The following is a 16,041-nucleotide window of genomic DNA, read 5'->3' on the forward strand; positions in this document are numbered from 1 at the left end:
AATTTTAATCGCAAATTGTTGACCTTCCATTAAATTTTGATGAGAGAAAATATATTATTAAATATGTATATTTAATATAGACAAATTAAAGTGAGAATCTTATTAAATTTTTAGATAAAGTTAATAATTTTTTAAATTTTTCTTTATTTTAAAAAACATAGATATTAAAAATAATTTATAAATAAGAAAAAAAAAGACAAATGGAGGGGGGAGTGATGAGGGAAATTGAAGTCCATTAGACCACTAGGATAATATCAAAGTTAACTTTTAATGATAAAAAATGATAAAAAAGAACTTTAAATACACATAATGACAAAAAAAAGGTCAATTAATAGTTAACTGGATTAAATTATACTGTTTTAAAAATTAAAAGAGAATATTATATTAAAAATAAGTTTATAATTACAGATGCTCATACATGTATAATTTTGGAGCTAATTTGCTGCCAAACCCCTATTGAAGTATTGATAATATTAATATAACATGCGGAAGATATTAAAAGATTGACATAATTAATTCATATGTCCCTCAATGCTTTCAAGTCCTTGATGATGATGCCTTTTACTTTAGTAATTAGTAACTGGGCAAAATGACACAATACATGAAATAGAAACAGAAAAACTCGTAAGGTATTTTAACAAATAATAAAACGTGAAGCATGCTAAAGTAAATTTGGAAGGTAAAAAAAAAAAAAAAAGTTATAGTCAATTTGGAGCTAATAAAAAATAATGGAAGCGACAAGCGAGGTGACGTTTTTGGCGTGCGGCGCAGCTGCAGATGTTGAACATGTGGTCGCGGCTGGCGCCTCCACTTGACTTGTTGACTTCCACGTCCCTTCCGCCTCCTTCTTTGATCTAATAATTTCCAATATTTTCAATTTTTACACATTTTTGCCCTCTCCTTTTCAATCGGCAATATTACTATCATTCACTTGCGAATTCACGCTCCTTTAGTCTTGTTTTATTTATTTATAAAACAGAGAGAAAAAAATTATTTTTGCTCTTATTTATAAAACATTTTATTATTTTTATTTTTATATTTATTTTTTATTTTATTAAATATTAAAAAATTATTAAAAATAATATTTTTATCTTTGTTAAAGGTGGACGTGAAAATTTATTAAATTTCAAAATAAAATTAATAAGTTTAAGTTTTTTTTCTTGATCAATAAAATATATTAAAAATAATTTATAAATAAAATGAGAGAAAATACATCTCCTCCCAAATTATATGATATTTTTGAAATAATTTCTTCATCTTAAAGTATAAGACATTTTGAATAAATTAATATTTTATTAAATACATTAATTTTAATATTATTTTTTCTCTTTCTATAATTAATTTTTGTTTCTCTTCTTTTTAATATATTAAAAAATAAATATTTTTAAAAATTTATATTTTTATTTTAAAAAGATAAAGTTATTACGTGTATTTTTAAAGTTTATTGATATGTGAGATTTTATCTAAAAGTATTTTATAATTTAAAATGGAAGAAGTATAAAGTAAGATAAAAAAGGTAAAAACATAATTTTGCTTTTAAACCACATGAGTATTAAGAACATGAGTCTTTTTATGCAAATTTGCCCCCCTCAATATTTAAAAACATCACAGTGTGCTATGTCCAATTAACTAACAAAGATGTTTATATCATCAAGTAATTGTGTAAGGGCAAATGCGGGCTCACAACGCCAAATTAGCATTACCTTATAATTAATGAGACCGGGCACATTATGATGTTTTTAAGATATCATTTAGCTACTAGAAAGAAAATGAATATAATGTATTGAAAAAATTAAAATAAAAATGAACTAAATTTTCTTTTTCTCTCACAGTAATTATGATAAAACTCATTAATATATATTATAAATGTAGAAATCATCACACCTCTAAAAATTTTATAAATTATAATTTTCAACATCATGAATTAAGTTATTCTTTTTGCTTATGACTATAATCAATTATCCTTTTTGATTATCTTATTTTTACTTTTTTTTTCCATCCATTTTATTTCATTTTTTTTAACAAACCTAAATGTTCTGAGACAAAATTATACTAAAACAAATTAGGGTCATACATATTCCTAGACTGTGGGACCTATAATTATAAGGAAAGATAGCTAGTTTATATTAAAAAACTGCTAATTAAAATATTATGGTAAAAATTATTAATTTTTTTCTAGAATGCCTCTCTCTTAAGATATATATATATATATATATATAGAATCAATCTATGTATATATAATAAAAGAAATAACAAGCTTATGTCTATGAAGGACAATTGTCTTACTTTTTTGAAATACTACCATGTCATCGGCGCATCATTTTAAAACATTATTTTTTATTTATACTCTTACTCTATTGGATATTTATTTCTTAATTATCACTCCCATTATCTCCATGATCATAATTGTAACTTCCACTATCTTAACTTCATTATTAATTTCTTCACTTGTTTGTCAACTTTTCTCTCTCATTATTTTTGTTATCCTAACTTACATATCACTTTATCTCATTGTAAAATTTAAAATTCTTAGTACAAAAATTTCATATCAACTCATATTTATTTTTATTAAAATACGAAAAAGCTATCCATGTTATGAAAAATTTGAATTAGATTTAAATGTGAAATTTGTGAATCATAAATAACTTCTATATCCCATAATCTCTATTCTCTAATATCATTATCCCTTTATTTTTTGATTTCAAAACTTGTGATGTATCTTATTTTAAATTTATTTACATTTAAACCAATTTATTTACTTAGTATAATAGATTTTCTCTTTCTAATAACTACCCTTTAATACCTATTAATTTAAATATTTTAAATTTTAAATTTATACAATTTATATTTAAATGCAAAATTTTTGAATCATGAATGACTTTCATATCCCATGATCTCTATTATATAATATTATATTATGTTCTCTTTAATTTTGTATTTCAAAATTAGTGGTGTGTCATATTTTACAATGATTCATGTTTAAATTAATTTATTTAATAATTTTTTATTCTAATAAGTACCCCTTAATTTAACTTTCCCTAATTTTTAGGTCCATATTTTTGTATATTGCTTCTCATATGAACCTCTTATGTTATCTTTAGTTCCCCATGATCTCTCAATTTGCAAGATGTGTTCCCTCAATGCCTCCCTCAATTATTAAAATGATTTCCCTTCCCAATATGAGCGTCCTCCATGCTCTACTTCATGCTTTCCCAACCACATGAAGATGAATGCATGAATATGAGGGGATTATACACTAACTCTTTAGTTCGTTCACAATACAACCTTAAGTGATCCAACCAAAAAGTAAATTAATATATGGGATTTGCTATTTATTGTGAGCACATTGTTAGAGATATAAGTTATTCACTATTAACTTGTGAATGACATCAAAATTTCTTGAAGAAGTTGTGGATATGTGCAATGGTCTCCTATGGCATTTCTCTATTATATAGTGTTATTTTAAAACTCTTATATTATTCATTCTATTTGTAGATTTCTTCTTCTTGAGTGCATTGATAAGGATCACTGAGAATTTATCTTCCTTCATATTTATATATTGTAGGAAAATGTGCCTCTTACGATAGAAGTTTTAATAAAAATTTATCCTTGATGCCCATAGATTTTTTTTTTTTTTTGCATCAATGATGCAAGTTTTCTACTAACCCACCTTTATTATATTGAAAATATTTTATTGATCTTCAACATCTCTCTGTCATACATTTAACTCATTCTTTTTCTCCTATGTATATGTTAATTATCTTTTGAGCTCTTTTTTATCATTATCTGTCTATATGATATATGCATCGTCTTATTTTAATTTGTAACCATTATCATATTTGGTGGGCATAAAAATTTTATTGCAAATCTTCTGTACAAATTTTGGTATTCTAATTCAACTTTGCTTTTAGATTATTGGGGTTGTCACTCTTTTCTTTTTTCTTTTTGGATTTTTCTTCTCAATTAAGTTATGTAGCATGGACACTTTAGTTGAAGACAATTCTTAGTTCTCAGTTGGGATTAAATTTTTCACATTTTGTGATTAAGATAAATGACTATATTATTTGTCAAAACAAAAATGTTAAATTTTTTCAAGTTTATATGAATCTTTATTATTTCACATGTTAATAAAAATTAATCCTTACATCAGACGATACTCATCTAATTATATGTGTATTTCTTTCTCTTATGGGATAAATCATAAAACTATCATATTAGTTACTAATTAACTCTTACCCTCAGTTAGTAGAATAATTTATTCATTCCATATAAAAAAGAATGATAACTTAATTCCAATTTTATTGGAGATATTTTTCAAAATTTTAAGCATTTAATGTGCTAATAAACAACTTTTAAATTAATACCCAAAGCATGACACATGTTCATCGGCACAATTCATTGGAATTTCATTTGCTCATATCTTCATTGTCGTTTGTCAAATTTAATAAATCCAATTACATTACCTAACGGCCTGACAAAAATTAAATAATCATGCATTCATGATTGAAGTTTTTTCTTTGTCAAATTTGGACGAGTCATCAAGATTGAATTGTATCAAAGATATTTTTAACAGTTATGCAAAGCAAAAAAGTTTAAAAGTAAAACAAATTAAATCAAACCACAAAATAGAGAAGTGTATTAAATTATGGAAAAACATATATACTTATTCATTTTTTATGCTTTTTCCATGATAATGTCTCAGATCCTCTAATCTAATTAATTACCCCCACAACTCTATATAAAGTTCAATTTACTTTCACCTGCACTTACATGAGCCAAAAATTCAAAATCTAAATAGGCCCAACTTTTTAAAAAGCTTGAACAATTAAGTTTGACTTAAGTTTTTTGGACTATGAGCTGCTCAAATATTTAAATTTTATTTTTAAAATTACTTTTCATTAAATTTTACTTTGAAATAAATTATTTTATTTTATATATTTTTTAGATGCTTGAATAATGTAGAGGACTCAAATTTTTTAAAGAAAATATGTGGTTCTTAAAATCTAAAAATAAATATTAAAATATATTTTAAATATTATTTTGAGATATCTTAAAAATTAAAAATAATAAAAATAGGAAAATATAAATATTTTTAATTTTTTAAAAATATTTATAGTAATACACTCAAATATATGATATTTTAATATAAAATAATTTAAAACTTAAATATTTAATTAATATTTATTATTTTATATATTGTTTAAAAATTTATTCTTTATTTGGGTATTCAGGCAAGGAAAAATCTCGATTGGTTGCCTTGAATTTTTTTGAGCATATTCAGGCCAAAATAAGCTTGAATATAAAAAAAATTATTATTTTTCTAAGTTCAATCATGAATTTCTTCAGATGATTTTAGATTTGGTTTGAATGACTGTCTCTAAACTTACATCCCAACACAAAATACTCCACGTAATATAATTTTACTCATATATTTTAAGGTTAAAATAAAATTTAAACTCTAAATTATAGGTTCAGTAGTAATTTAAACCTAAAACTTTTAAAAAATATATTTTAAACTTTAAACAATTACTAGGACAATTTTGTCCCTATTATTAAATTTCAATAAATGTCTGTTGGTTTTTTAAAAATTAGAGCCTATTGTGTGATTGTCACCCAATTCTACCCTGCTTCTCTCTCCTATACTCATTTAGTGAAAATTATATATCAGACCTTATTTTAATAGATGTTTGTTTAAATTTAATGGTGGAGGTGAAATTATCCTAATTTTAATTGTTTAAAATTCAAAATATATTTTTTAAAAGTTTAAAGTTCAAAATCATTTTCTAAATCTATATAGTTCAGGGTTTAAATTGTACATTAATCCTACATTTTAAGACTCATTTGTTCAAAATCAACAGTGAAATTTGAATAACAAATGAGACAAATGCAATTAAATTAAATGGAGATGAATTATTGATTACTAAATTAAGAGTTAATTAATTGCAGCTGTTCAAGATTCAAGAACACTGAACAAGTAGACAAGAGATAAAGATATTTAAATGCAACTTCCCCTTAAACTATCAACGCAAAGGTATCAACGGAATATTAGTCTGTAGGTGCATGTACATAATATTCATCAATTGCAGAATTGTATATTTATATAAATAAATAAATAAAATTATTTAAAATATATGGAAGTATATAGAATTTTTTTTTATATTTGGCAGCCTAGTTTATAAAATTATCTGAAGGTCCTTATAGTTTTCTTCAATTTTAAATTAAATCTTTATAGTTAATATCTGATCAAGCTTCCATAGTTTGATCTGTTAGATTCACTAATTTATGAAAGTCAAGATCTTTAAATTTTTCTTTTTTTTCAAATGAAGTGAAAAACTTACATATTTTTATCAAGAGATTATATAAATTTATATAAAATTATATAATTTTTATAATTTTAAAAAAATATATAATTTGGTTGTGTCTTTTAAATAATTTATATATAGTTATCATAAAAAATTTAATAAAAACATTATATTAGATTAAATTTTTTTGCCAAAAGTATCAAATCAAATTTTCTATAAATTTAAATATTTTTTAGAAAATTAATAATTTTAATCTTGAGAGATTAGCATATATCTAATGGATCAAATTATAAATTCTTTATTAAAATAAATAAATTATAGGGACCTAATTTAAAATTGAAGGAAACTATGAGGACTTATGGATTAATTTTTCCCATAAATATTTATTCTTCTTGAGAAAATAAATAATGAATTATTTAGTAAAAAAAAATCTAACTAGATTCCAATAGTTTGAAATTTGTGTTGTTAATATAACTAGTTTAATTTGATTCTCTCAACAACCCTAATATTAATCTGTTTTCCTCATTGAAAGGGGTCAATTTGTCGAACTCATTTTCGTCACCCGTGTTATTTATTTGATTACTCAATGATCATTTGAATTTAGATCAATTTTTGTGAGTTTTTTAAGTTCTACAAGGTCACATGAATTTGTTGTTAATAAAAGACTTCAATCATTGACTCATTGCGATTAAAATTCTGACAATGTTATGCACAAAAATAAAAATAAAAAATCTGACATTTTTATCCTGAAATGTTGACTGTACCTACATGCCTAATATACATGTGTGTGTGCTGTATATTTTGGCGCGAATACACACTTGCGTTTTTTTTTATTTAAATAATGAATACTTAATTTTTTTAATTATTGCATTCCATGGATTTTATTGACCAAAGCCACTTGACATGTGAATTTATTTTGTTGGTATTGTGGCCACACTCAACTTGCCATACCGAAACTGATTTAATTATATTTATAAGGCCAGTCTCTCTCTCCCCCCCCCCCTCTCAAACACACACAATGACTTTTAAACAAATTACTCCCTCCATTAAAAAATATAAAATATTTTTTAAAGAATTGAATGTTAAAAAATGTAAGTTATTTTTAGTTTTTTAAAATATAATTATTATTTTTTTTTTTAAAAGTGTCATTATTGATGAATACTTTTATATTTATTGTAGGATATTTAATAAGGTAAATATAAAAAGATAAGGTTAGTTTGAAAGTAAGTAACTACTTTATTAAAGAGTGAAATTTAATTAAAAATATCTTATATTTTTGAATGGAAGAAGTATTTTATCATTTAGAGAATAACATTAATGAATTGTTCATTTAAAATATTTTAAAACGTCATTTTGTGTGTGGCAATTACACTTCCAATTTTGCCCTTGCACAAAAATCAACTTTTTTATTGCTGATCAATATTATTTTTTTATTGTTTTAATACAAAATTATTAAAAAACATTTATATCTATCTAAAATCACTTGTTATTTTTTAAAAAACTATACCTCATTCCCATACTATATGAGACAACAAAAAGTATATAAAATATGAAATGAATATAATTATTCAATAAAGATGAAAAGACTATTTAATTTTCTTATAATAAAAGACTTTAATTTAGTGAGAATCAATATCAAACAAATATTACGAAAACGTGTATAAATTAATATCCGCGCGTGCACGGGCTAGCAGAAATGGAGCTTGATATGGAAAGTTGGCATTTTGTTATGACCGTATACAATAAGTAGTATCAAAACGACGCCTTAAAAATGATAACTAAGAACTAAATTTCAATTAAAGTTGAATAGATTTTTTTTTTTGGTTAGTAATTCAAACAACAAGAAAACGTGCAGTTATACATTTTATTCTGATCGTACAAAATATCAAGTATAGAAGCCTGCAGGAAAAAAAGTCTGAATCATGCTTAAAAAACTGAACTTTATTTAAAGTTGAAGAGATGTTTTTTTCTCTTTTAATTTTGGGATTAATAATTCAAACAACAAAGGAACTATTATGAATCTTATATCAAGGAGTCTCACAATAAAAATAAAGTTTTCAAGCTCACAGGTCTTTCTTATTTAATATGTGCTAATGTTATGATAAACTATTTTTTTAAACTTGTACTTATAATATTGATGTTTTTATTAAGAGGCTCATGCCACAGAAGGATTGTCTACATTCTGATTTGGCAAGAGATTAAGTGAAGTGTTATGTTGCATTGTTATGGATCTTACATCGATGAACCTTACAGGAAAAATGGAGTTTATATAAGTTCCAAGCTCTCCTACCTAATGTTTTAGCCTTGGGATAAACTACTTGTATCCGTAACAGAAATAATGGGCAATAATATATTATACAATATTTGTTCTCACACTTTCCATGATCAAAATTCAAACCCTAATTAGAGACAACTCAATCACCTAAGCAAGCGACGCAATACACGTGTGTTTGGTAGAGTGGCAACGTTTTCACAACATGACACTGGTATCTTCCATTAAAACTGGTGCGTTGTGAGTTTTGTCGATGATCGATGTGCACATACGCTTTTTTGTTTGGACGTGTTTGGTATTACGCAGACTTGTGCGCCCACGAAGGTCAGATGTGCACTATGAGAGGTAAATATAGAGCCAAATAGAAAGATCATGAGAATTGAGACACTCACAAGAGCATGCTAAATCAAAGGGAGGGACCATGGAGAAGCCACGAGAGGTCGGTATTATACCTAAGAGTTCAAATTCTCATAACATTGATGATGACCACATCGTACAACCACGATACTCAAATTCTCTATCACATTATTCTGTTTTCCTCTCTCTCATTATGTTATATTGGCATGTGCATTGACTTCTCACACTTTCACTAACTCTTCGTCTCTAAGTGGGACTTTTCTACTTCATTTAAGTTGCTAAAAACTGAATCAATACTAATTTAAAAGTTAATGATCAAAATCGTAATCAAATTATGATTAAATCTATCATAAATAAAATATTTTATTAAACCAGTCAAAATATCAATTTAATAATTTATTAGTTCAACCTGACATATTAACCTAGATTTTTATACCATATATATGACTTCACCCTCTCTCTTTCGTCTAAATTACCATGAACTTTTTTAACTTATTTTTGAAAATAAATATTTCATGCATGTCAAAAAACTACACTATATATGTATTTTTTTTTTCTTTCCCATTTTAAAATTTGGTCTGTTGGTTTTGATCAATAGATGGAAAATATATAGACTTGATACAATGACCATACATGAAACCTGTCCTGAAGATGAGCTAGGATTTAAGGATAGGGAAACCAAAAGAATAAAAGACACACATAATATAAAGTTTATATAAATTTTGGGAGAGCTGAGAATACATTATATCTATATAGCACCAAAAAGAAAATTAAAAACTCGAGAGGTTATATGGCTCCTACCAGTCCCCCTCTCTTAATTGTTCATTTGCCGTTGGATCAAGTTCAATCAATCCAGTATGACATTCCACCATTTTAGTGTGGTGTTGGGTGGTTTCTTTATTTGATATATATTGGTTCAATAAAAAATAACTATATTTAGATGTGATTTGATAATATGATTTTTGAAAAAAAAATAAAAAGGAATAAGTATCCACTTTTTAAGTCAAATTTTGAGTTTTTGAATTTTCGAATTAAAAAAGCTATATATGTTTTTTCTATGTGCTTGGGTGTATTTAGGGAGATTTTCCCTTCAACGTTTGTTGTGATGAAAGTGTTCTATGTGTTTTGATTTTTATAAAGTGTTTTGATTGAAAAATAGATTGTAAAAATTCTTTAATTTATCATCCTGAAATGTTGCAGTAATGTGCTTACCGGTTTACCAAACTCAAATCATTTGGTACTCAATACTCATAGTTCAATGCATCTTCTAGAAACGGATCGAGGAACTAACTAAATTTAAAAGTGTGGTCTTTTAATCAAAAAATAAGAAAAATATATAAACATTCTAAAAAAATCTCACCGAAAGTACCCAACATAATCAAGAAGAATATTCATCGGAATGGATGAAATTGAAGGCTTGAGCATGAAGAAAAAAGAGAAATATAGATAAGGCAGAATCAAATTTTAATATAGTAAGGGATGGATATATATATATATATATATATATTTGGCCAAATAAAAAATGGATGGATATATATATATATATATATAATTTAACTATAATAATGATTTAATTGCTTACATCATGGTATGAAAACCTAGACTGGACTAACCGGGTCAATCCATAAATTGGCGACTTAATCTTTTTATTGGTCTGCGTTTCACCTAACCCAGTCAATGGTTGACCTAATCAACCTGAGATTAACCCGGTGTCACTCGACTAACCTGATGGGCTGACTAGGTTGGTCGGGTTATTAATTTTTCCTACAAAACCCCCAATTTTTTTAAAGTTTTCAAATTTTAAAATTGAATGAAGAAATGAAAAATGAAAAATGAAATCAGAGCAGAGCAGAGTGTATCAATGTAGACATTTATCTCCCGTCTTAACTTAATCGACCAAACGCTCTTGCCTTCGTCTTTTCTCCTTTGCTCACTCTAAACCTTTGCTTGCCGTAAATCTAATTAGATGTTGTAATTCTTCTCGCTGTGGACAATGTGCAAGCCAGCTCGACAGCTTAGCATAACGTTCTTTCTTTTCTCACCTTCGCTACTAAAGTCTTCTACATCCTAGCTCATGCTTGCATTCCCTTTACATTAGGTTAGTCTCTGTAGCTCGTGTCTCGTCTTCTCTTTCCTTTCCCCTTTGCATTTTTGATTTAGAGATTTGAATAAAGTTAATGATGGCTTTCGTGTTGGTAAATATTAATTTTAGACTTTTTAATAATTGAAGGGTTATAATTGTAATGATAGATATTTAAAATGTATTTTATTATTGTTAGACTTTTTAATGGTTGGATTTAGTTGAAACTTTTTATAATCAATGTCTTTTTATTTAAATTATATTATTTTAATCATGACTTATTTAACCCCCGATTTAACTTTGGATGAACCACTAATCCATAATCCAGTGTCATAATCAGTTTAATGATCGATCTAATTTTATATACCTTGGCTTACATCATATCAAAAGGGAAAAAGAGTTGAAGAACATAATATTTTGAAACACAGACAAATTATTGGCCCAAATAAAAACCCTTGACAAATTAAGAATCGAACAAATTGTATATGAAGTGATCAAGGTACAGGCATTCAAGTGGGCAACGAAAAGGAAGATTCAATGAAAAGACCAGGGAGAAGAGATCTGACGCTTGAAGAACTCAATTCGCATTCCTTCCCACTTTAAATGTTCTCCATTTTCGTGTTTTTTTCTTTTTGTCCTCATCCACTCGCGCCCACACAAAAAGAAAATCCTCATGATTTTAAATTAAAAAATTAAAATCAAATCCGTAATTTAAATGACTAGTTGCATTTCCAAAATAACAAATAAAAATTCTAAATTTTAAATATAGGGCGGGTAAATAATTTTTTTAAGGTTTTAAGGGCCCAAGAAAATATTTTTAATTTAAATATAAATAATAAGTTTAAATTAAGTAAAATTATATGAATAGAATATATTTTTCCTATGTAAAATTCATATATGTGTGTGTGTGTGTGTGTGAAATATTTATTTCTGGTTCTTTGTGCTCCACGTTGCACTTTGTGATCCAGCATGTGCAATTGCTCTCTTTTTCACCTCATGCAGTGTAGTGGGGTTACAAGTGAACTTTATTTTTTCCTTTTGAACTTATTTGAGGTAGGAAAAGATGTTGGCCAAAAAAAAAAAATTGAAGTAGAAAAGGATAACAAAATAATGTAAATAAATAAATAAATAAATATTCTTTGAGGTGGTAGTCTTTTCTGAAAACTGCAGGCGTATATGTTTGCCGCCATGTGTATATGGATTAATGGATATCAATTAGCACACAAAGTACTTTTTTTTTTTTAAATTTGATTCCCTATAAAAATTGTAAAGAATATCTTTTTTTAATCAAATTATTGGTTAGATGCTCACAAAATTTAAACACAGTGTAAATGTACATATTAAACGTAGTATAATGAATCAAAGTCGTCTCAAAAGGAAATAAATAAAAGTAACGGACACAAACAAAAGTTATTTCTGTCTCAATTAAGTTATCTAATCAAAAGACAAATTTTTTATTAAATTAAAAAGTTATAAAATAAAATAAAGCCCAAAGAATATATATAAAGTAAGATTAATAATTAAAGAGTACTCTAGGGATATTAATCCCCTTTTGTACTTTATAATTCAATTTTTTTCAAGCTATCACGTTTTAATTTAATTTTAAAATTAAAGTTCTAAATTAGATTATATATTCATCAATTACGAAACTCATGACTAATTGTATTATAATATCTCAAGTAAGTCTTAATCCAATTATACACAAGCCTTAAGTAATTACCTAGGGCTTTTGAGCTAATCTTGAGTATATATCTATCTAAAGTATGAATTAAACTAATTTTAATCTTAAGTTGCTTAATAATTAGTCTGTTTGAGATTTCCTTCTATCAAAGGAAAACTTCAAAATTGAAACATATACTAAAGTTGATCACCCAATAGCATGAGAACAAAATAAATCATAATAAGCATTAAAGCATTCATCAAAATTGATGATTAAAAAAAATCTACCTAAAAGGCATTAAAATTTCACAAATCCCTAAGGATAAAAGAAATCATGCCTCTAAATATGCAAAATAATTCAAATTCAACGTAGAGACTAAAAAGTATAGAGAATAATACAAGAACTCCGCAACATCTACTTAAGATCCATTCAGTTGTCTCCTAATCTTCAAGAACACCTCTCAAACCTTAGCTTATGCTCCAGAATTGCCTTCTTAATTTTAGATATAAACTTCCCTCCTCTGAGAAGTCTGTATGGCCTTTATTTATAACTTTTCCGTACCCCATTGGCCTGTGATTTTTGCCTTATCTTATATGATTTTATAAGATATTGTTTGATCTCACATTTGGAATTTAAATCAGCTACCACCATGTGTTTTTCCTCACGTCCGCGCACAATAGAATTCAACTTCTCCATGGTTTTGTGCGAAGGAACCATCTTTGCAAGCTCCTTTGCGCATGGTTGACTGTCAAGTCTCAAGATATTCGCGAGTGGTCGACTTTTCTTCATGCAATCTCCGCACGTGGTCGAGCTTCTAAAGGGTGGCTTTCCTTGTGCTGGCTACGTTTATGGGCAGAGAGAGTTGCTTCTTTACTTGTCCGCAAGCGAACAACTCCTTTTGGATCTATTTCTTGGGCTTTAATATGGTGCTTTGCACTTTTGACCTTCTATATGTTCTTTTCGCTCATTTTTTTTTCTTGAAAATTCCTTAAAATAACAAAGTGATGTATTATATTCAAATTTTTGTCAAGAAAAAATATCAATTAAAGACCATTGGATAGAATTTATATCAATCAAAGATTACATGTTGTTAAAATTTGAATGAATATTTATTGATTTAGGTTAATCTTTTATCAGTAATTATCCATTTATATTTTAATAACAATCACTATTATAAAAATGAGAGTTAGCAGCATGCACTTCGTAGCAATAGAAAAACAAAACTCCACTAATATTAACTCTAAACGTGACGTTTATTAAATGAAATGCCACAACTTTGAGTTCAGTAATATTATTGGTGGGAATTCAATAATAAAATGCCACCTATCTATTTCCTATATTGTTTTATTAGATCATGTAATAATTTAAACATAATTATTTAATTCATTAATAAAAAATATATATCAATAATTAATTAATTAAGATCAGAGAGGTGGCGTTTCTAGAACATGAAAATGCCACCTGTCTTATTTTTAATATATACATTTAATAAACTAAGAGAGGTGGTGTTTTCAGTTACCAAAAAGGCAGAAACACCACCTCCCTTCTTATTATTAAAAAATTTATATTTATAAATAATTTTTTAATCATATTAAAAGAATTTAATAGATAATATGAAAGAATAATTATTTATAAGAATTTATTTAAATAAATAATAATAGTTAATGATACACATGGCCTCACCTCTCTATTTTACTATAAATTTTATTTTCTTTAATAAGTTATTGATTTGGTTATTTGTTTATTTATAATGACTAAATAAAATATATTTAATAAGAATTAATTTCTATATTATATAAGAAATAATTTAACTATAACTTAAGTACTAATTAATTTTGTAATTAATTAGTTTCATATTATTTCATAATTAAAAAAATATAATGTATTTATTCATTAATCATTATTTTTTTGGATATATATTTATTTATATATTGTATTTAATTAAATTAAATTGCATATATATTTTTAATAGTTCCTAAAAGAAAGGTGATGTTTTCATGACTTAGAAATGCCGCCTCTCATATATTCATATTATCTTTATAATAAATTTTACTCTATAACATAATATAATTATTTAAATATTTTAAATCATGAAATTTCTGAGCAATATTTACTTTTAAATAAATATATAAAGAGAGGTGGTGTTTTCAGGTGTTAAAAACGCCACCTCTCTTATATTTTTATTATTTTTATTATATACATGACTTCTTATTTTGACTTATTTTATAGTATTTTGAGCATACAAAATGTTTGAAATATAATGATGAGCAAATTTATGATCTAATTGACGAGTCATTTATTTTAAATTTAGAACACTTAAACTTTAGTATTTGTTGAATATTTTTGTAAGATTTGAGCCTTTTATAATATGTCTTGACCTAGCTAGTTAGGGAGCTTTATTAATATAGTTGTAAACTACTTTATCATATTGCAAATATAAGTTTTGTAATTTTTCATTGTATAATTGAATTTTTCAATTTAAAATAGTATAAAAAATTCATACTACTATCTAATATACTAATTTATAGACTAATAATAAATAGAATAATATTAATATATTCTATTTAAGTTAAGATATTATCTATTATAAGTATAAGAAAGAATTTAGACTACTACTAATATTTAGGTATTTAGTAGTATTAGTAAAAGGAAATAAGTAAATAGAAACATTAGTAGTATTAGTAGGAAAATTAGGGCTATACGGACTCAAACCGTAGACCTTCTTGGAATTGCTGGATTGACTGTACATTATTGGGTCTGTTGTTTTGTTGAAAAATTTTAGTGTATAATATTTTAAAAAATTTATTTTTAAAAAACACATTAGGCCACCTATCTTTATTTTGCATAAAATTCATAGAGGTGGCATTTCTTCAATGAAGAAATGCCATCTCTTTAAAATAACATAGGTGGCATTTCTCTATTTTAAAAATGCCCCCATATTATTTAAATTTAAAAAAAATAAAATGATAGAGGTGACTTTTATAGATTATAGAAACGCCAACTCTATATGATTTTTAATTATTTAAAAATTGTTTCACAGAGGTAGCATTTGCTCTTATTGAAAACATCACCTCTGTGAAGAACACAAGTAACGTTTTAATATTGAATAAATGCCACTTTTCTTGAGATTTTTTTTGAAAAATAAGTTGAAAGAGGTAGTGTTTGTCGAGAAAAATGCCCTTGCTCTGTCATAAGTCTTGTGGTGTTTTAATAATTAATAAAATGCTACTTGATACTTATTAGAGCATTGGATCTTATAACATTTTATAAATGTCATGAAACTAAATTTTTAAATGCCACCAAAAGCTATTTTTATAATAGTGAACTCATTTTAAATTAACAACAGTTCATTTGGGTTTGTTTTTCATTT

The sequence above is a fragment of the Prosopis cineraria genome, unplaced genomic scaffold (assembly GCF_029017545.1).
Source record: "Prosopis cineraria cultivar Desert tree isolate PC_DT_omini unplaced genomic scaffold, ASM2901754v1 PC1, whole genome shotgun sequence".
Classification (NCBI taxonomy): Eukaryota; Viridiplantae; Streptophyta; class Magnoliopsida; order Fabales; family Fabaceae; genus Prosopis; species Prosopis cineraria.